General features: G+C 52.1%; 1 long non-coding RNA gene across 2 annotated transcripts in view; it reads right to left on the reverse strand.

Annotated features, from left to right (window-relative positions):
• LOC122546672 (uncharacterized) overlaps positions 1 to 20,847 on the reverse strand; it is a 49,932-nt gene that overhangs the window by 25,787 nt on the left and 3,298 nt on the right. For both annotated transcript variants that reach the window (XR_015753382.1, XR_015753381.1), the window contains exon 3: positions 16,064 to 16,122. This is a non-coding gene — a long non-coding RNA (uncharacterized LOC122546672). The remainder of the gene's footprint in view (positions 1 to 16,063; positions 16,123 to 20,847) is intronic.

A 20,847-nucleotide genomic window follows, 5' to 3' on the forward strand; every position in this document is an offset into this window, starting at 1 on the left:
GTGTGAGCAGGTCAGGGTGATGATGATGGAGTGAGTGTGAAGGGGTCAGTGAGACGGTGATGGAGTGAATGTGAGGGGTTCAGTGGGACAGTGATGGGGTGAGTGTGAGGGGGACAATGTGACGGTGAAGGAGTGTGTGTGAGGGGATCAGGGTGACGGTGATGGAGTGAGTGTGAGGGGGTCAGGGTGATGGTGATGGAGTGAGTGTGAGGGAGTCGGGGGACGGTGATGGAATGAGTGTGAGGTAGTCAGTGTGACGGTGATGGAGTGAGTGTGAGGGGGTCAGGGTAACGGTGAGAGAGTGAGTGTGAGGGGGTCAAATTGACGGTGATGGAGTGAGTGTGGGGGGGATCAGGGTGACGGTGATGTAGTGAGTGTGAAGGGGTCATGGTGAGGGTGATGGAGTGAGTGTGAGGGGATCAGGGTGACGGTGATGTAGTGAGTGTGAAGGGGCCAGTGTGACGGTGAAGGAGTGAGTGTGAGGTGGTCAGTGTGACGGTGATGGAGTGAGTCTGAGAGGGTCAGAGTGACGGTGAAGGAGTGAGTGTGAGGGGGTCAGGGTGACGGTGAAGGAGTGAGTGTGTGGGGGTCAGTGTGACAGTGATGGAATGAGTGTGTGGATGTCAGTGTGACGGGGATGGAGTGAGTGTGAGGGCGTCAGGGTGATGGTTATGGAGTGAGTGTGAAGGGTCATGGTGACGGAGAAGTTGTGAGTGTGAAGGGGTCAGGGTGATGCTGATGGAGTGAGTGTGAGGTGGTCAAGATGACGGTGAGTGAGTGAGGGTGAAAGAGTGTCAGCGTGATGGTGATGGCGTGAGTGTTTGGGGGTCAATGTGAAGTTGATGGAGTGAGTATGTGGGAGTCAGGGTGACAGTCATGGAGTGAGTGTTGGGTTGTCAGGGTGACGGTGATGGAGTAAGTGTGAGGGGGTCAGGGTGATGGTCATGGAGTGACTGTGAGGCAGTCAGGGTGATAGTGATGGTGATGGAGTGATTGTGATTGTGTCAGGTTGACAGTGATGGAGTGAGTGTGAGGAGATCAGGTTGACAGTGATGGAAAGATTGTGAGGGGGTCAGGAGGGTGGTGATGGGGTCAAAGTGATGGAGGAGGAGTGAGTGTGAGCGGGTCAGTGTGATGGTGATGGAGTGAGAGCGAGGGGATCAGGGTGATGATGATGGAGTGAGTCTGAGAGGGTCAGGGTGACAGTGATAGAGTGAATGGGAGGGGGGTCAGAGTGGCGGTGATAGAGTGAGTGTGAGGGGGTCAGTTTGATGGTGATGGAGTGAGTGTGAGGGAGTTAAAGTGACGGTGATAGAGTGAGTGTGAGGGGGTCAGTGTGACGGTGATGGAGTGAGTGTGAGGGGGACAATGTGACGGTGATTCAGTGAGTGTGAAGGGCCAGTTTGACGGTGATGGAGTGAGTGTGAAGGGCCAGTTTGACGGTGATGGAGAGAGTGTGAGGGGGTCAGGGTGACGGTGATGGAGTGAATGTGAGGGGGTCAGTGTGACGGTGAAGGAGTGAGTGTGAGGGGGACAGTGTGACTGTGATTCAGTGAGTGTGAGGGGGTCAGGGTGACGGTGATGGAGTGAATGTGAGTGGGTCAAAGAGACGGTGAAGGAGTGAGTGTCAGGGGGTCAGAGTGATGGTGATAGAGTGAGTTTGAGGGGGTCAGATTGACGGTGATGGCGTGAGTGTGAGGGGGTTAAAGTGACGGTGTAAGAGTAGTGTGAGCAGGTCAGGGTGATGATGATGGAGTGAGTGTGAAGGGGTCAGTGAGACGGTGATGGAGTGAATGTGAGGGGTTCAGTGTGACGGTGATGGGGTGAGTGTGAGGGGGACAATGTGACGGTGAAGGAGTGTGTGTGAGGGGATCAGGGTGACGGTGATGGAGTGAGTGTGAGGGGGTCAGGGTGACGGTGATGGAGTGAATGTGAGGGGGTCAGTGTGACGGTGAAGGAGTGAGTGTGAGGGGGACAGTGTGACGGTGATTCAGTGAGTGTTGGGGGTCAGGGTGACGGTGATGGAGTGAATGTGAGTGGGTCAGGGTGACGGTGAAGGAGTGAGTATGTGGGAGTCACGGTGAATGTGATGGAGTGAGTGTGAGGAGGTCAAGGTGACAGTGATGGAAAGATTGTGAGGGAGTCAGGAGGGTGGTGATGGAGTGAATGTTGAAGTTGTCAAGGTGTCGGTGATGAAGTGAGTGTGAGGGGGTCAGTTTGACGATGATGGAGTGAGTGTGAGCGGGTCAGTGTGACGGTGATGGAGTGAGAGTGAGGGGGTCAGAGTGATGGTGATGGAGTGAGTGTGAGGGGGTTAGTTTGACGGTGATGGAGTAAATGTGAGGGGGACAGTGTGATGGTGAAGGATTGAGTGTGAGGGGATCAGTGTGACGTTGATGGAGTGAGTGTGAGGGGGTCAGGGTGACGTTGATGGAGTGAGTGTGAGGGGGTCAGGGTGACGGTGATGGAGTGAGCGTGAGGGTGTCAGGGTGACGGTCATGGAGTGAGTGTGAGGGGGTCAGGGTGATGGTGATGGTGTGAGTGTGAGGGTATCAGTGTGACGATGAAGAAGTGAGCGTGAGGGGTTCACAGTGACGGTGATGGAGCGAGTGTGAGGGTGTCAAGGTGACATTGATGGAGTGAGTGGAAGGGGATCAGTGTTAGAGTGATGGAGTGAGTGTGAGGGGATCAGTGTGATGGAGATGGTGTGAGTGTGTGGGGGTCAGGGTGGCGGTGATGCAGTGAGTGTGAGGCTGTCAAGGTGACATTGATGGAGTGAGTGTGAGGGGGTCAGGGTGACGGTGATGGAGTGAGTGTGCGACGGTCAGTTGGACGGTGATGGAGTGAGTGTGAGAGGGTCAGGGTGATGGTGATGGAGTGAGTGTGAGGGGATTACTGTGACGGTGATGGAGCGAGTGTGTGGTTGTCAGGGTGACAGTGATGGGGTGAGTGTGAGGGGATCAGTGTGAAGTTGATGGAGAGTGTGAGGGGGTCAGGATGACGGTGATGGAGTGAGTGTGAGGGGGTCATGGTGACAGTGATAGAGTGGGTGTGAGAGAGTCAGTGTGATGGTGATGGAGTGATTGTCAGGGTGTCAGTGATGGAGTGAATGAGTGGCGGTAAGTGTGAAAGTGATGGAGTGAGTGTGAAGGGGTCTTGCTGACGGTGATGGAATGATTGTGAGAGGTTAAGGGTGACGGTGATGGAGTGAGTGTGAGGGGTTCAGTGTGACAGTGAAGGGGTGAGTGTGAGGGGATTAGTGTGATGGTGATAGATGAGTGTGAGTGGGTCAGTGTGATTCTGTTGGAGTGAGTGTGAGAGGGTCACTGTGACAGTGATGGAGTGAGTGTGAGGGGGTCAGTGTGACTGTGATGGAGTGAGTGTGAGGTGTTCATGGTGACGGTGATGGAGCGAGTGTGAGGGGGTCAGGATGGCAGTGATGGAGTGAGAGTTCGGGTGTCAGTGTGACGGTGATGGAGTGAGTGTGAGGGGGTCATGGTGACCGTAATGGAGTGAGTGTGAGGCGGTCAGTGTGACGGTGATGGAGTGAGTGTGATGGGGTCAGGTTGACGGTGATGGAGTGAGTGTGAGGGAGTCAGGGTGACGGTGATGGAGTGAGTGTGAGGGGGACAGTGTGACATTGATTCAGTAAGTGTGAGGGGGTCAGGATGACGGTGATGGAGTGAATGTGAGTGGGTCAGGGTGACGGTGAAGGAGTGAGTATGTGGGAGTCACGGTGAATGTGATGGAGTGAGTGTGAGGAGGTCAAGGTGACAGTGATGGAAAGATTGTGAGGGAGTCAGGAGGGTGGTGATGGAGTGAATGTTGAAGTTGTCAAGGTGTCGGTGATGAAGTGAGTGTGAGGGGGTCAGTTTGACGATGATGGAGTGAGTGTGAGCGGGTCAGTGTGACGGTGATGGAGTGAGAGTGAGGGGGTCAGAGTGATGGTGATGGAGTGAGTGTGAGGGGGTTAGTTTGACGGTGATGGAGTAAATGTGAGGGGGACAGTGTGATGGTGAAGGATTGAGTGTGAGGGGATCAGTGTGACGTTGATGGAGTGAGTGTGAGGGGGTCAGGGTGACGTTGATGGAGTGAGTGTGAGGGGGTCAGGGTGACGGTGATGGAGTGAGCGTGAGGGTGTCAGGGTGACGGTCATGGAGTGAGTGTGAGGGGGTCAGGGTGATGGTGATGGTGTGAGTGTGAGGGTATCAGTGTGACGATGAAGAAGTGAGCGTGAGGGGTTCACAGTGACGGTGATGGAGCGAGTGTGAGGGTGTCAAGGTGACATTGATGGAGTGAGTGGAAGGGGATCAGTGTTAGAGTGATGGAGTGAGTGTGAGGGGATCAGTGTGATGGAGATGGTGTGAGTGTGTGGGGGTCAGGGTGGCGGTGATGCAGTGAGTGTGAGGCTGTCAAGGTGACATTGATGGAGTGAGTGTGAGGGGGTCAGGGTGACGGTGATGGAGTGAGTGTGCGACGGTCAGTTGGACGGTGATGGAGTGAGTGTGAGAGGGTCAGGGTGATGGTGATGGAGTGAGTGTGAGGGGATTACTGTGACGGTGATGGAGCGAGTGTGTGGTTGTCAGGGTGACAGTGATGGGGTGAGTGTGAGGGGATCAGTGTGAAGTTGATGGAGAGTGTGAGGGGGTCAGGATGACGGTGATGGAGTGAGTGTGAGGGGGTCATGGTGACAGTGATAGAGTGGGTGTGAGAGAGTCAGTGTGATGGTGATGGAGTGATTGTCAGGGTGTCAGGGTGACGGTGATGGAGTGAATGAGTGGCGGTAAGTGTGAAAGTGATGGAGTGAGTGTGAAGGGGTCTTGCTGACGGTGATGGAATGATTGTGAGAGGTTAAGGGTGACGGTGATGGAGTGAGTGTGAGGGGTTCAGTGTGACAGTGAAGGGGTGAGTGTGAGGGGATTAGTGTGATGGTGATAGATGAGTGTGAGTGGGTCAGTGTGATTCTGTTGGAGTGAGTGTGAGAGGGTCACTGTGACAGTGATGGAGTGAGTGTGAGGGGGTCAGTGTGACTGTGATGGAGTGAGTGTGAGGCGGTCAGTGTGACGGTGATGGAGTGAGTGTGATGGGGTCAGGTTGACGGTGATGGAGTGAGTGTGAGGGAGTCAGGGTGACGGTGATGGAGTGAGTGTGAGGGGGACAGTGTGACATTGATTCAGTAAGTGTGAGGGGGTCAGGATGACGGTGATGGAGTGAATGTGAGTGGGTCAGGATGACGGTGATGGAGTGAGTGTGAGGGGGTCAGATTGACGGTGTTGGAGTGAGTGTCAGGGGGTCAGGGTGACGGTGAGGTTGCGAGTGGGAGGGGGTCAGGTTGACGGTAATGAAGTGAGTGTGAGGGGGTCAAAGTGAAGGAGAAGATGTGAGTGTGAGGGGGTCAGTGTGACGGTGATGGAATGAGTGTGAGGGGGTCAGTGTGACGGTGATGGAATGAGTGTGAGGGGGTCAGTGTGACGGTGATGGAGTGAGTGTGAGGGGGTCACGGTGAATGTGATGGAGTGAGTGTGAGGAGGTCAAGGTGACAGTGATGGAAAGTTTGTGAGGGGGCCAGGAATGTGGTGATGGAGTGAGTGTGAGGGGGTCAGTTTGATGGTGATGGAGTGAGTCTGAGTGTATCAGTGTGACGGTGATGGAGCGAGTGTGAGGGGATTAGTGTGATGGTGATGCAGTGAGTGTGAGCGGGTCAGGCTGACGGTGATGGAGTGAGTGTGAAGGGGACAGTGTGACAGTGAAGGAGTGAGTGTGAGGGGATCAGTGTGACGGTGATGGAGTCAGTGTGAGGGGGTCAAATTGATGGTGAAGGAGTGAGTGTGAGCGGGTCAGGGTGACAATGATGGCTTGAGTGTGAGGGGGTCAGTGTGACGGTGATGGAGTGAGAGGGTCAGAGTAATGGTGATTGAGTGAGTGTGAGGGGGTCAGTTTGACGGTGATGGAGTGAGTGTGAGGGGGTCAAAGTAACGGTGAAGGAGCGAGTGTGAGCGGGTCAGTGTGACGGTGATGGAGTGAGTATGAGGGGTTCAGGGTGACGGTGATGGAGTGAGTGTAAGGTGGTCAGGGTGACGGTGAATTTGCGAGTGGGAGGGGATCAGGGTGACGGTGATGGAGTGAGTGTGAGGGGGTCAAAGTGACGGAGAAGAAGTGAGCGTGGGGGGTCAGGGTGACGGCGAAGGAGTGAGTGTGTGTGAGGATCAGGGTGACAGTGATGGAGTGAGTGTGATGGAGTCAGAGTGATGGTGATGGAGTGTGTGTGTGTGGGTCAGTTTGACGGTGATGGAATGAGTGTGAGGGGGTCAGGGTGACGGTGTGGAAGTAGTGTGAGGTGGTCAGGGTGACGATGATGGAGTGAGTGTGAGGAGGTGAAGGTGACAGTGATTGAAAGGTTGTGAGGGGGTCAGGAGGGTGGTGATGGAGCGAGTTTTGGGGTTGTCAATGTGACGTTGATGGAATGAGTGTGAGGGGGTCAGTGTGATGGTGATGGTGATGGAGTGATTGTGAGTGTGTCATGTTGACAGTGATAGAGTGAGTGTGAGGGGGTCAAGATGACGGTGATGGAGTGAGTGCGAGAGGATCAGGATGACGGTGATGCAGTGAGTGTGAGGGGGTCAGTGTGATGGAGATGGAGTGAGTGTGAGATGGTCAGGGTGACGGTGATGCAGTGAGTGTGAGTGGTTCAGTATGACGGTGAAGGAATGAGTTTGAGATTGTCAGTGTGATGGTGATGGAGTGAGTATGAGGGGGTTAGGGTAACGGTGATGGAGTGAGTGTGAGGGGTTCAGGGTGACGGTGATGGAGTGAGTGTAAGGTGGTCAGGGTGACGGTGAATTTGCGAGTGGGAGGGGGTCAGGGTGACAGTGATAGAGTGAGTGTGTGTGAGGATCAGGGTGACAGTGATGGAGTGAGTGTGATGGGGTCAGAGTGATGGTGATGGAGTGAGTCTGAGGGGGTCAGGGTGATGGTGATGGAATGAGTATGAGATTGTCAGTGTGATGGTGATGGAGTGATTGTCAGGGTGTCAGGGTGACGGTGATGGAGTGAGTGTGTGGCGGTAAGCGTGAAAGTGATGGAGTGAGTGTGAAGGGGTCTTGCTGACGGTGATGGAATGATTGTGAGAAGTTAAGGGTGACGGTGATGGAGTGAGTGTGAGGGGATCAGTGTGACAGTGAAGGAGTGAGTGTGAGGTTGACCGTTTGACGGTGATGGAGTGAATGTGAGGGGATCAGTGTGACGGTGATGGAGTGAGTGTGAGGGGGACAATGTGACGGTGATTCAGTGAGTGTGAAGGGCCAGTTTGACGGTGATGGAGTGAGTGTGAGGGTGTCAGGTTGACGGTGATGGAGTGAGTGTGAGGGGGTCAGGGTGATGGTATTGGAGTGTGTGAGAGGGGATCAGGGTGACGGTGATGGAGTGAGTGTGAGGGGGTCAGGGTGACGGTGATGGAGTGAATGTGAGAGGGTCACTGTGACAGTGATGGAGTGAGTGTGAGGTGTTCATCGTGGCAGTGATGGAGCGAGTGTGAGGGGGTCAGGGTGACAGTGATGGAGTGAGAGTTCGGGTGTCAGTGTGACGGTGATGGAGTGAGTATGAGGGCGTCATGGTGACCTTGATGGAGTGAGTGTGAGGCGGTCAGTGTGACGGTGATGGCGTGAGTGTGAGGGGGTCATGCTGACGGTGATGGAATGATTGTGAGAGGTTAAGGGTGACGGTGATTGAGTGAGTGTGAGGTTGACCGTTTGACGGTCGTGGAGTGAGTGTGAGGGGATTAGTGTGATTGTGATGGATAAGTGTGAGGGGGTCAGTGTGACAGTGATGGAGTGACAGTGAGGGGGTCAGAGTAATGGTAATGGAGTGAGTGTGAGGGGGTCAGTTTGACGGTGATGGAGTGAATGTGAGGGGGACAGTGTGACAGTGAAGGAGTGAGTGTGAGGGGATCAGTGTGACAGTGATGGAGTGAGTGTGAGGGGTTCAGGGTGACGGTGATGGAGTGAGTGTAAGGTGGTCAGGGTGACGGTGAATTTGCGAGTGGGAGGGGGTCAAAGTGACGGAGAAGAAGTGAGCGTGGGGGGTCAGGGTGACGGCGATGGAGTGAGTGTGTGTGAGGATCAGGGTGACAGTGATGGAGTGAGTGTGATGGGGTCAGAGTGATGGTGATGGAGTGAGTGTGAGGGGGTCAGGGTGATGGTGATGGAATGAGTATGAGATTGTCAGTGTGATGGTGATGGAGTGAGTGTGAGGGGGTCAGTGTGACGGTGATGGAGTGATTGTCAGGGTGTCAGGGTGACGGTGATGGAGTGAGTGTGTGGCGGTAAGCGTGAAAGTGATGGAGTGAGTGTGAAGGGGTCTTGCTGACGGTGATGGAATGATTGTGAGGGGGACAATGTGATGGTGATTCAGTGAGTGTGAAGGGCCAGTTTGACAGTGAAGGAGTGAGTGTGAGGTTGACCGTTTGACGGTCGTGGAGTGAGTGTGAGGGGATTAGTGTGATGGTGATGGATGAATGTGAGGGGGTCAGTGTGATTCTGTTGGAGTGAGTGTGAGAGGGTCACTGTGACAGTGATGGAGTGAGTGTGAGGTGTTCATCGTGGCAGTGATGGAGCGAGTGTGAGGGGGTCAGGGTGACAGTGATGGAGTGAGTGTGAGGCGGTCAGTGTGATGGTGATGGCGTGAGTGTGAGGGGGTCAGGGTGACGGTGAAGGAGGGAGTGTGAGCGGGTCAGGGTGACGATGATGGCTTGAGTGTGAGGGGGTCAGTGTGACGGTGATGGAGTGAATGTGAAGGGGACAGTGTGACAGTGAAGGAGTGAGTGTGAGGGGATCAGTGTGACGGTGATGGAGTGTGTGTAAGGTGGTCAGGGTGACGGTGAATTTGCGAGTGGGAGGGGGTCAGGGTGATGGTGATGGAGTGAGTGTAAGGGGGTCAAAGTGACGGAAAAGAAGTGAGCGTGAGGGGGTCAGGGTGACGGCGATGGAGTGAGTGTGTGTGAGGATCAGGGTGACAGTGATGGAGTGAGTGTGATGGGGTCAGCTTGATGGTGATGGAGTGTGTGTGAGTGGGTCAGTTTGACGGTGATGGAATGAGTGTGAGGGGGTCAGGGTGACGGTGTGGAAGTAGTGTGAGGTGGTCAGGGTGACGGTGATGGAGTGAGTGTGAGGGGGTCAAGGTGACAGTGATGGAAAGATTGTGAGGGGATCAGGAGGGTGGTGATGGAGCGAGTTTTGGGGTTGTCAATGTGACATTGATGGAATGAGTGTGAGGGGGTCAGAGTGATGGTGATGGTGATGGAGTGATTGTGAGTGTGTCAGGTTGACAGTGATAGAGTGAGTGTGAGGGGGTCAAGATGACGGTGATGGAGTGAGTGCGAGAGGGTCAGGATGACGGTGATGCAGTGAGTGTGAGGGGGTCAGTGTGATGGAGATGGAGTGAGTGTGAGATGGTCAGGGTGACGGTGATGGAGTGAGTGTGAGTGGTTCAGTATGACGGTGATGGAATGAGTATGAGATTGTCAGTGTGATGGTGATGGAGTGAGTGTGAGGGGGTCAGTGTGACGGTGATGGAGTGAGAGTGATGGGGTCAGGGTGACGGTGATGGAGCAAGTGGGAGGGGATCACGATGATGGTGATGGAGTGAGTTTGAGGGGGGCAGGGTGACAGTGATGGAGTGAGTATGCAGCCAGAGAGTGGTGGGCCTATGGAACTCATTGCCGCAGAGTGCAGTGGAGGCCGGGACGCTAAATGTCTTCAAGGCATAGATTGATAAATTCTTGATGTCACATGGAATTAAGGGCTACGGGGAGAATGCGGTTAAGTGGAGTTGAAATGCCCATCGGCCATGAGTGAATGGCGGAGTGGACTTGATGCGCCTAATGGCCTTACTTCCGCTCCGATGTCTTATGGTCAGGGTGTTGGTGATGGAGTGTAAGGGGGTCAGTGTGATGGTGATGGAGTGAGTCTGAGGGGGTCAGGGTGATGGTGATGGAATGAGTATGAGATTGTCAGTGTGATGGTGATGGAGTGAGTCTGAGGGGGTCAGGATGATGGTGATGGAGTGAGTGTGAGGGGGTCAGTGTGAAGGTGATGGAGTGAGTCTGAGGGGGTCAGGGTGATGGTGATGGAGTGTGTGAGGGGGTCAGTCTGATAGTGATGAAGTGAGTGTGAGAGAGTCAGTGTGACGGTGATGGAGTGATTGTCAGGGTGTCAGGGTTACGGTGATGGAGTGAGTGTGTGGCGGTAAGCGTGAAAGTGATGGAGTGAGTGTGAAGGGGTCTTGCTGACGGTGATGGAATGATTGTGAGAGTTTACGGATGACGGTGATGGAGGGAGTGAGAGGGGATCAGTGTGAAGTTGATGGAGAGTGTGAGGGTGTCAGGATGACGGTGATGGAGTGAGTGAGAGGGGGTCATGGTGACAGTGATAGAGTGGGTGTGAGGGGGTCAGTGTGATGGTGATGAAGTGAGTGTGAGCTAGTCAATGTGACGGTGATGGAGTGATTGTGAGGGGGTCTTGCTGACGGTGATGGAATGATTGTGAGAGGTTAAGGGTGACGGTGATGGAGTGAGTTTGAGGGGTTCAGTGTGACAGTGAAGGAGTGAGTGTGAGGTTGACCGTTTGACGGTCGTGGAGTGAGTGTGAGGGGATTAGTGTGATGGTAATGGAGTGAGTGTGAGGGGGTCAGTGTGACGGTGATGGAGTGACAGTGAGGGGGACAGTGTGACAGTGATGGAGTGAGTGTGAGGGGATCAGTGTGACAGTGATGGAGTGAGTGTGAGGGGTTCAGGGTGACGGTGATGGAGTGAGTGTGAGGGGTTCAGGGTGACGGTGATGGAGTGAGTGTAAGGTGGTCAGGGTGACGGTGAATTTGCGAGTGGGAGGGGGTCAGGGTGACGGTGATGGAGTGAGTGTGAGGGGGTCAAAGTGACGGAGAAGAAGTGAGCGTGAGGGGGTCAGGGTGACGGTGATGGAGTGAGTATGTGTGAGGATCAGGGTGACAGTGATGGGGTCAGGGTGATGGTGATGGAGTGAGTGTGAGGGGGTCAGGGTGATGTTGATGGAATGAGTATGAGATTGTCAGTGTGATGGTGATGGAGTGAGTGTGAGGGGGTCAGTGTGACGATGATGGAGTGATTGTCAGGGTGTCAGGGTGACGGTGATGGAGTGAGTGTGTGGCGGTAAGCGTGAAAGTGATGGAGTGAGTGTGAAGGGGTCTTGCTGACGTGATGGAATGATTGTGAGAAGTTAAGGGTGACGGTGATGGAGTGAGTGTGAGGGGATCAGTGTGATGGTGATGGATGAGTGTGAGGGAGTCAGTGAGATTCTGTTGGAGTGAGTGTGAGAGGGTCACTGTGACGGTGATGGAGTGAGTGTGAAGGGGTCAGTGTGACTGTGATGGAGTGAATGTGAGATGTTCATGGTGACGGTGATGGAGCGAGTGTGAGGGGGTCAGGGTGACAGTGATGGAGTGAGTGTTCGGGTGTCAGTGTGACGGTGATGGAGTGAGTATGAGGGCGTCATGGTGACCGTGATGGATTGAGTGTGAGGCGATCAGTGTGACGGTGATGCCTTGAGTGTGAGGGGCTCAGGTTGACGGTGATGGAGTGAGTCTGCGGGGATTAGCGTGATGGTGATATAGTGAATGTGAGGAGGTCTGGGTGACGGTGATGGAGTGAGTGTGAGGGGGTCAGGGTGACGGTGAAGGACTGACTGTGAGGGGGTCAGGGTGACGGTGATGGAGTGAATGCAAGGGGATCAGGTTGACGGTGATGGGGTGAGTGTGAGATGGTCAGGGTGACGGTGATGGAGTGAGTGTGAGTGGTTCTGTATGACGGTGATGGAATGAGTATGAGATTGTCAGTGTGATGGTGATGGAGTGAGTGTGAGGGGGTCAGGTTGACGGTGATGGAGTGAGTCTGTGGGGATTAGCGTGATGGTGATATAGTGAATGTGAGGAGGTCTGGGTGACGGTGATGGAGTGAGTGTGTGGCGGTAAGCATGAAGGTGATGAAGTGAGTGTGAAGGGGTCTTGGTGACAGTAATAGAGTGAGTGTGAGTGGGTCAGGGTGACGGTGATGGAGTGAGTGTGAGGGTGTCAGGGTGAAGGTGATGGAGTGAGTGTGAGGCCATCAGGGTGAAGGTGATGGAGTGAGTGTGAGGGGGTCAGGGTGACAGTGATGCAGCGACTGTTCGGGTGTCAGTGTGATGGTGATAGAGTGAGTGTGAGGGGTCAGGGTGACGGTGATGGAGTGAGTGTGAGGGGGTCAGGGTGAATGTGATGGAGTGAGTGTGAGGAGTTCAGGGTGAATGTAATGGAGTGAGTGCGAACGGGTCAGTGTGACGGTGATGGGGTGAGTATGTGGGAGTCAGGGTGACTGTGATGGAGTGAGTGTGAGGGGGTCAGGGTGAATGTGATGGAGTGAGTGTGAGGAGTTCAGGGTGAATGTAATGGAGTGAGTGCGAACGGGTCAGTGTGACGGTGATGGGGTGAGTATGTGGGAGTCAGGGTGACTGTGATGGAGTGAGTGTGAGGGGGACAGTTTGATGGTGATGGAGTGAGTGTGAGGGGGTCAGTTTGACGGTGATGGAATGAGTGTGAGGGTGTCAGGATGACGGTGATGGAGTGAGTGTGAAGGGGTCTTGGTGACGGTGATGGAATGATTGTGAGAGGTTGAGGGTGACGGTGATGGAGTGAGTGTGAGGGGGTTAGTGTGACAGTGAAGGAGTGAGTTTGAGGTTGACCGTTTGATGGTCATGTAGTGAGTTTGAGGGGATTAGTGTGATGGTGATGGATGAGTGTGAGGAGGTCAGTGTGATTCTGTTGGAGTGAGTGTGAGAGGGTCACTGTGACGGTGATGGAGTGAGTGTGAAGGGGTCAGTGTGACTGTGATGAAGTGAGTGTGAGGGGCCAGGGTGACGGTGATGAAGTGAGTGTAATGGGATCACTGTGACGGTGATGGAGTGAGTGTGAGGAAGTCAGTGTGATGGTGATGAACTGAGTGTGAGGGGGTTAGGGCAACGGTGATGGAGTGAGTCTGACATGGTCAGGGTGACGGTGGTGGAGTGAGAGTGAGGATGTCAGGGTGTCAGTGATGGAGTGAGTGTGTGGCGGTAAGCGTGAAGGTGATGAAGTGAGTGTGCAGGGGTCTTGGTGATGGTGATGGAATGATTGAGAGAATTTAAGGGTGACGGTGATGGAGTGAGTGTGAGGGGGTCAGGGTGACTGTGATGGACTGAGTGTGAGGGGATCAGTGTGACAGTGAAGGAGTGAGTGTGAGGATGACCGGTTGACGGTCGTGGTGTGAGTGTGAGGGGGTCAGGGTGACTGTGATGGAGTGACTGTGAGGGGGTCAGGGTGACGGTGATGGAGCGACTGTTCAGGTGTCAGTGTGATGGTGATGGAGTGAGTATGAGGCGGTCAGGGTGACTGCGATGGAGTGAGTGTGAAGGGGTCAGCGTGACGGTGATGGAGTGAGTGTGAGTGGGTCAGGGTAATGATGATGGAGTGAGTGTGAGGGGGCCAGCGTGACGGTGATGGAGTGAGTGTGAGTGGGTCAGGGTAATGATGATGGAGTGAGTGTGAGGGGGTCAGGGTGAATGTGTTGGAGTGAGTGTGAGACGGTCAGGGTGAATGTGATGGAGTGAGTGTGAAGGGGTCATGCTGACGGCAATGGGATGATTGTGCAAGGTTAAGGGTGACGGTGATGGAATGAGTGCGAGGGGATCAGTGTGAGAGTGATGGAGTGAGTGTGAGGGGGTCAGGGTGATGGTGTTGGAGTGATTGTGAGGGGGTCAGGCTGACGGTGGTGGAGCGAGTGTGAGGGCGTCAGGGTGACGGTGAAGGAGTGAGTGTGAGGGGGACAGTGTGACGGTGAACGATTAGTGTGAGGGGATCAGTGTGATGGTGCTGGAGTGAGTGTGAGGGGATCACGGTGATAGTAATGGAGCGAGTGTGAGGGGGTCAGGGTGACTGTTGTGGAGTGAGTGTGAGTGGGTCAGTGTGAGAGTGATGGGGTGAGTGTGAGGGGTCTGGGTGACCGTGATGGAGTGTGTGAGGGTGTAAGTGTGACGGTGATAGAGTGAGTGCGAGGGGATCACTGTGACGGTGATGGACTGAGTGTGAGGGGCCAGTGTGACTGTGATGACGTGAGTGTGAGGTTTTCAGGGTGAAGGTGATGGAGTGAGTCTGATGGGATCAGCGGGATGGTGAAGGATTGAGTGTGAGGCGGTCAGGGTGATGGTGATGGACTGGGAGTGAGGGTTTCAGCGTGACGGTGATGGAGTGAGTGTGTGGCGGTAAGCGTGAAGGTGATGGTGTGAGTGGGAAGGGGTCTTGGTGACGGTGATGGACTGAGTGTGAGGGCATCAGTGTGACAGTGAAGGAGTGAGTGTGAGGTTGACCGGTTGACGGTTGTGGAGTGAGTGTGAGGGGATTAGTCTGATGGTGATGGAGTGAGTGTGAGGGGGTCAGTGTGATGCTTCTGGAGTGAGTGTGAGAGGGTCACTGTGACGGTGATGGAGTGAGTATGAGGCAGTCAGGGTGCGGGTGATGGAGTGAGTGTGAGGGGGTCTGCGTGATGGTGATGGAGTGAGTGTGAGTCGGACAGTGTGATGGTGATGGATTGAGTGTGGGTGGGACAATGTGATGGTGATGGAGTGAGTGTGAGGGGGTCAGCGTGACGGTGATGGAGTGAGTGTGAGGGAGTCAGGGTGAAGGTGATGGAGTGAGAGTGAGGGTTTCAGTATGACGGTGATGGAATGAGTGTGAGGGGGTCAGGGTGACAGTGATGGAGTGAGTTTGAGGGGTTCAGGGTGACAGTGATGGAGTGAGTGTGAGTGGGCCAGTGTGACGGTGATGGTGGGAGTGTGAGGGGGTCAGGATGACGGTGATGGATTAGTGTGAGGGGATCAGTGTGATGGTGCTGGAGTGAGTGTGGGGAGTGTCAGGGTGACAGTGACGGAGTGAGTGTGAGGGGATCACTATGGCGGTGATAGAGTGAGTGTGAGGGGGTCAGCATGACTGTGATGGACCGAGTGTGAGCGGGTCAGGGTGAAGGTGATGGAGCGTGTGCGAGGGGGTCAGGTTGAATGTGATGGAGTGAGTGTGAAGGGGTCATGGTGACGGTGATGGGATGATTGTGAGGGATTAAGGGTGACGGTGATGGACTGAGTGTGAGTGGATCAGTGTGAGAGTGATGGAGTGAGTGTGTGTCAGAGTGACAGTGATGGAGTAATTGTGATGGATCAGGCTGATGGCGTTGGAGTGAGTGTAAGTGTGTCAGGTGACGGTGATGGAGTGAGTGTAAGGGGTGTGTGAAAGTGATGGAGTGAGTGTGAGGGGGTCAGGGTGACATTGATGGAGTGGGTGTGAGGTGTTCAGTGTGAGAATGATGGAGTGAGTGTGAGGGGTCTGGGTGTCGGTGATGGAGTGTGTGTGTGAGGGTGTAAAGGTGACGGTGATGGAGTGAGTGTGAACTGGTCAGTGTGACGGTGATGGAGTGAGTCTGAGGGGATCAGGGTGACGGTGAAGGAGTTAGTGTGAGGGGGTCAGTGTGATGGTGATGAAGTGAGTCTGAGGGGATCAGGGTGACGGTGAAGGAGTGAGTGTGAGGGGGTCAGTGTGATGGTGATGAAGTGAGTGTGAGGGGGTCAGGGTGACGGTGATGGCGTGAGTCTGAGGGGATCAGGGTGACAGTGAAAGAGTGAGTGTGAGGGGGTCAGGGTGGCAGTGACGCAGTCAGGGTGATAGTCATGCAATATGTGTGATGGGGGAGTGTGATAGTGACGTAGCAAAGTTTGGGAGAAGATTTGTGCACGTTGTTGTGGTTCTGTTCGCCGAGCTGGGAATTTGTGTTACAGGCATTTCATCCCCTGTACAGATGACATCCTCAGTGTTTGGGAGCCTCTTGTGAAGCGCTTCTGTGATCTTTCCTCCGACATTTATAGTGATTTGTATCTGCCGCTTCCGGTTGTCAGTTCCAGCTGTCCCCAGCATTGGCTGGTATATTGGGTCAGAGTGCATCCAAAAAGCGCAACAACTACTTGCAGATACCAACACTTACCAAAAGAGGGAGTTTGACCCCACGCCACAGCTCACCAATAGGATAACACACTGAGGAACCTACAAAAAAACGGACAGATAACCAGGTTTGACCTCGTCAGAATGAAACCTGAAAGCAACAGCACCCTCAGATTCTATCGACTACCTAAATTGCACAAACCAGACATCCCACTCAGACCCATCGTATCACTACCAGGGACACCATTACACAAACTGGCTAAAGAACTACAGCAGAAACTGAAACAACTGATTAGCGGATCCAGACACTCTGTACAGTCAACACAGGAATTCTTGGACATCATCAGAAATACACACATAGACAAGGAAGAAACTATGGTCTCATTCGATGTCACGGCACTGTTCACCTCTATCAACAAAACCTGAGCCAGAGAAACAATAGTCAACCTGCTGGACATACAGAACAGACAACAGGACGGTGAACCTATCAACAAAGACGGCATACTCAAACTACCGGACATGTGCCTCACAACACACTTCACATTCAACAACCAAATATATGAACAAATCAACGGGCACCCCCATGGGCTCACCCATCTCTGGACTCATAGCAGAAGCGGTAATGCAAAGATTAGAACAAACAGTCTTACCGCAAATTCAAACCAAACTCTGGGTCAGATATGTGGATGACACCTTTGTAATCATAAAAAACACAGAAATAGAGAACACACAGCGGATCATCAACGCCACACTCACAGGAATCCAATTCACGAGAGAGGAAGAAAAGGACAACCAACTCCCATTCCTAGACATGATGGTACAGAGAACACCAAACGGAGAATTCACCACAAAGGTATACAGGAAAGCCACACACACAGACAAAGTCCTGAACTACAAAAGCAACCACCCCAACACACACAAATGAATTTGCATCAAGACACTGTTCAAAAGGGCCACAACACACTGCAGTACACCAGAACTGCAAAAAGAGGAAGAAGAACACCTATACAATGTATTTGCCAAAAACGGATACCCCCGCAATTTCATTAGGGATTGTCTGTATGGATTTGCAAGACGACTGTCCTCTTATATTGATGAGGGCCGTGCAGATGATGTAGTTTATATGGAGTTCATTAAGGTCTTTGACAAGGTCCCACACGGAAGGCTGGTCCAAAAGGGAAGATCCCCTAGGATCCAAGGCAAGTTGGTAAATTTGCTCCAGAATTGGTGGAGGGTTGGTTTTGTGATTGAAAGCCATTGTCCAGCGGGGGTACCACAGGGATCTGTGCTGGAACCATTGCTTGCTGTTACGTACATTAATAACTTGGATATCAAAGCAGAAGGTAACATTAGTAGTGTTTGCAGATAACATGAAAGGTGAGGGTATTGTCCACAGTGAGGGGGATGGACTCAGGCTACAGTCTGATATCGATCAGATGATAAACTGAGCAGAGTAATGGCAGACAGAGTTTACTTCTGATCACTGTGAGGTAATGCAATGTGGGAAGTCTAATAAACAAATGATATACATCATGAATGGTAGGTCCTCCTGGAGTACTGAGGATAACAGGGACCTTGGTGGGCAAGTCCCTGGATGTCTGAAGGTGTCAGCACAGATAGATAGGGTGGGGAATACACCTGAACTGGGAGCAGGAGGGGTACCCACATCCTGGTGGGGAACATTGCTGGAGCTGCTCGAGAGGATTTAGACTCGTCTGGCAGGGTTGTGTGACACCAAAGAGTCGTAAGGCCAGAAAGAAAGTTGAGGCTGGTACAAATGTTCAAGAGAGCAATATAAGTCGACAAGGCAGGCAAGAACATAGCAGACAATGAGGGAAAACTGGTGGATTAACCTGCAGTTATTTCAATGCAAAGGGCCAGACAGATAAAGCAGATGAACCCAGAGCATGGATGGGAACATGGGACTGGGATACCATAGATATTACAGAAACACAGCTGAGGGAGCAACAGGACCAACAGCTCAATGTTCCGGAGACAGATGCTACAGGAAGGATAGAACAGGAGGCAAAACAGGAGGAGAGCTGGTGGTTTTGATTGGGGGAAACATCCCAGCAGTACGTCGAGGGAGTATTAATGCAGGATCGCCCAGTTAAGCGATATCAGTGGAACTGAGAAATAAAAATTGGCCATTCGTTTTCTACGGTCGTACTACAGCGATAGACAATGGGAGATGAAGGAGCAAATATGTCAGGAGATTTCAGATATCTCTTAGAATAATAGGGTTGTAATGATAGGGGATCTTAACCGTTCCAAACCTGGACTGGGATTGGTACTGAGTTAAGCATTTGGATGGAAGGAATTTGTTAAGTGTGTTCCGAAAACTCCCAGGCATTTTGTAAGGGGCCCAACTGGAGAATGGGGCTAAACCTGACCTCCCCTTGGGAAACAAGGTAGGGAACGGGACTGAGGTGTTAGTGGGGGAGCACTTTGGAAAGTTACCACAATTGTATTAGTTTGAAAATAGCGATGGAAAAGGAAAGGCCTGGTCCACAAGTTCAAGTTATACAATGGAGCAAGATAGTATTGGACAGAAATTTTTTAAGTAGATCTGGGGAGGCTATTTGCAGGTAAAGGGAAGTCTGGCAAGTAGGAATATTTTAAAACCGAGGTAAAAGGAGCGTTCAGCACCAGCGTGTTCCTGTTAGTGTGCAGCTCAATGCTGACTGAATTAAGAAACACTGGCTGAGTTTCGAGGCTCTGGTCAAGACAAAAAGGGTCACGTCAGATATAACTGGCTGACTCAAGGGAATCCCTTCAGGAGCATCGGGGCTGTAGAAATACACTTTGGATGGAAATCAGGAATGCAAAAAGGAGACACGAGATAGATTTTGCAGAGAAAGTTAAGGAGAATTGAAAGAGATTTTACAAGTGGATTAAGAGCAAAAGAAGAGCAAGGGACAATCCTTAATGATCAATGAAGCCAACGATGTGTGAAACTACAAGATCCGAAACAAATATTTCACTTTGGAACTTACTGTGGATAAAGACTGGGGAGCTCAGGGAACTAAACAGTGTTTGGCCTGACCACTATTGGAATACTGTGTGCAATTCTGGTCTCAATGCCATCGGAAGTATGTCGTGGAACATGAAAGGGTTCAGAAAAATGAACAAGGATGTTGCCATGGTTGGAAGGTTTGTGCTACAGGGAAATGCTGAATAAGCTGGGGCTGAATTCACTTGAATATGGGAAGCTGAGAAGTTAACTGATAAAGGTGTTTAAAATTATGATGATCATTGATAGGGTCAATAGACAAGGTCTTTTTCCCAGGCTGGGGGTTTCCCAACCGACAGGACACAGCTTTAAAGTGCGAGGGGAACTTTTTAAAGGGACCTAAAGGGCAATTGGTTCCTGCAGAGTGTATGTAATAAGCTGCCAGAGGAAATAGTGGAGGTTGATAGAAATACATTTAAAAGGCATGTAGATGGGTGTATGAACAGGAAGGATTTAGAGGGATATTGGCAAAATTCTGGCAAATGTGACTAGAAACGCCATGCAGGAGTTGGCCCGAAGGGCCTGTTTCCGTGCTGTACATGTCTATGACTCACTGTCTTGAAATGAGTCCACATTATAGAAAAGGAGGTGCTGGAGGTTTTAAAACACAAAGGTCGATAAATCCCCAGGACCTGATCAAATGGATCTCAGGACATTGTGGGAAGCTGGTGAAGAAATTGTAGGGTCACTGACAGAGATATTTGTACCATAGAGAGCTATGTGTGATAGGCTGTTAAACTGGAGGGTGGCATTGTGGACATTGAAGAAGTTTTTCTAAAATTACAAAGGGATCCTGATGAAATGTGTGAATGGCTGAAAAACTGTCGATGGAGTTCAATCTGAATAAATGCGAGGTAATGCATTTGGTAAAGCAAACACAGGCAGGGCTTATACAATTAATGGTAGGACCTTCGGTAGTGTTGTAGAACTCGGGGTTCACTACGTAATACTTTAAAGTATGCAACACGGAGAGACAGGATGGTAAAAAAAAAACTTGCTTTCCAAACTTGCTTTCATTGCTCAATCTTTTGGATATAGGAGTGGGGAAGTCGCATTGAGATTATACAGGCCATTGGTGAGTCCTCTTCTGGAATACTGTGTCCAGTTTGGCTCACCCAGTTATAGGAAGGATATTATTAAGCTGGAAAGGGTTGGGAGGAGATTTAGATTAGATTAGATTAGATTACTTACAGTGTGGAAACAGGCCCTTCGGCCCAACAAGTCCACACCGACCGGCCGAGGCACAACCCACCCATACAATTACCCCTTTAACCTAACACTACGGGCAATTTACATTGCCAATTCACCTGACCCGCATATCTTTGGACTGTGGGAGGAAACCGGAGCACCCGGAGGAAACCCACGCAGACACGGGGAGAATGTGCAAACTCCACACAGTCAGTCGCCTGAGTCGGGAATTGAACCCAGGTCTCTGGCGCTGTGAGGCAGCAGTGCTAACCACTGTGCCACCGTTACTGGGATGTGGCTGGGTATGGAGGGTTTTGGTTATAAAGAAAGGCTGGATAGGTTGGTATTTTTTCACTGAAACCTGCATGTTGACAGAACACCTTATAGAAGTTTATAAAATAATGAGGGGGATAGATAGAGTTAATGGGAGTTGTCGTTTCCCATGGACAGGGGAGTTTCAAGACAAGGCACTACATTCTTAAGTTTAGAGGAGAGACATTTAAAAAAAAGTACATGGGTGCACATTGTCACACAGAGGGTGGGATGCGTGTGAAATGAACTTCCCAACGAAGGGGTGAATCTGGGGACAATTACAATGTTTAAAAGACATTTGGATTAGTAAAGGA

This window comes from Chiloscyllium plagiosum, unplaced genomic scaffold (genome assembly GCF_037043375.1).
Source record: "Chiloscyllium plagiosum isolate Xiang-an unplaced genomic scaffold, Cpla_swu_hap1 HiC_scaffold_37, whole genome shotgun sequence".
NCBI lineage: Eukaryota > Metazoa > Chordata > Chondrichthyes > Orectolobiformes > Hemiscylliidae > Chiloscyllium > Chiloscyllium plagiosum.